Source organism: Bos indicus x Bos taurus, chromosome 22 (genome assembly GCF_003369695.1).
Source record: "Bos indicus x Bos taurus breed Angus x Brahman F1 hybrid chromosome 22, Bos_hybrid_MaternalHap_v2.0, whole genome shotgun sequence".
NCBI classification, from domain to species: Eukaryota; Metazoa; Chordata; class Mammalia; order Artiodactyla; family Bovidae; genus Bos; species Bos indicus x Bos taurus.
The window spans coordinates 54,951,047-54,951,676 of NC_040097.1; positions in this window are offsets into that span (position 1 = coordinate 54,951,047).

The following is a 630-nucleotide window of genomic DNA, read 5'->3' on the forward strand; positions in this document are numbered from 1 at the left end:
AGTTGGTAAGGAATCCACCTGTAATGCAGGAGACCCGGGTTAGATTCTGAGATCGGGAAGATCCACTGGAGAAAGGATACGCTACCCACTCCAGTATTCTTAGGCTTCCCTTGTGGCTCAGCTGGTAAAGAATCCACCTACAATGTGGGAGACCTGGGCCCTGGGTTGCAAAGATTCCCTGAATATGGGAAAGGCTACCCACTCCAGTATTCTTGCATGGAGAATTCCATGTGACTAGGGTCACAAAGAGTTGGACATGACTGAGAAACTTTCACTTTTTTGGGGGTTTCCCTTAAAGAGTCTGTAGCTCACTTGGTAAAGGATACACCTGCAATGCAGAAGACCCTGGTTTGATTCCTGGGTCAGGAAGATCCACTGGAGAAGGGATAGGCTACCCACTCCAGTATTCTTGGACTTACCTGGTAGCTCAGCTGGTAAAGAATCCACTTGCAATGCAGGAGACCTGGATTCGATCCCTGGGTTGGGAAGATCCCCTGGAGAAAGGAATGGTTATGCACTCCAGTATTCTGGCCTGGAGAATTCCATGGACTGTATAGTCCATGGGGTTGCAAAGAGTCAGACTCGACCGAGTGATTTTCACTTTTTTTCTGATTTCTAGGATGTAAGGAT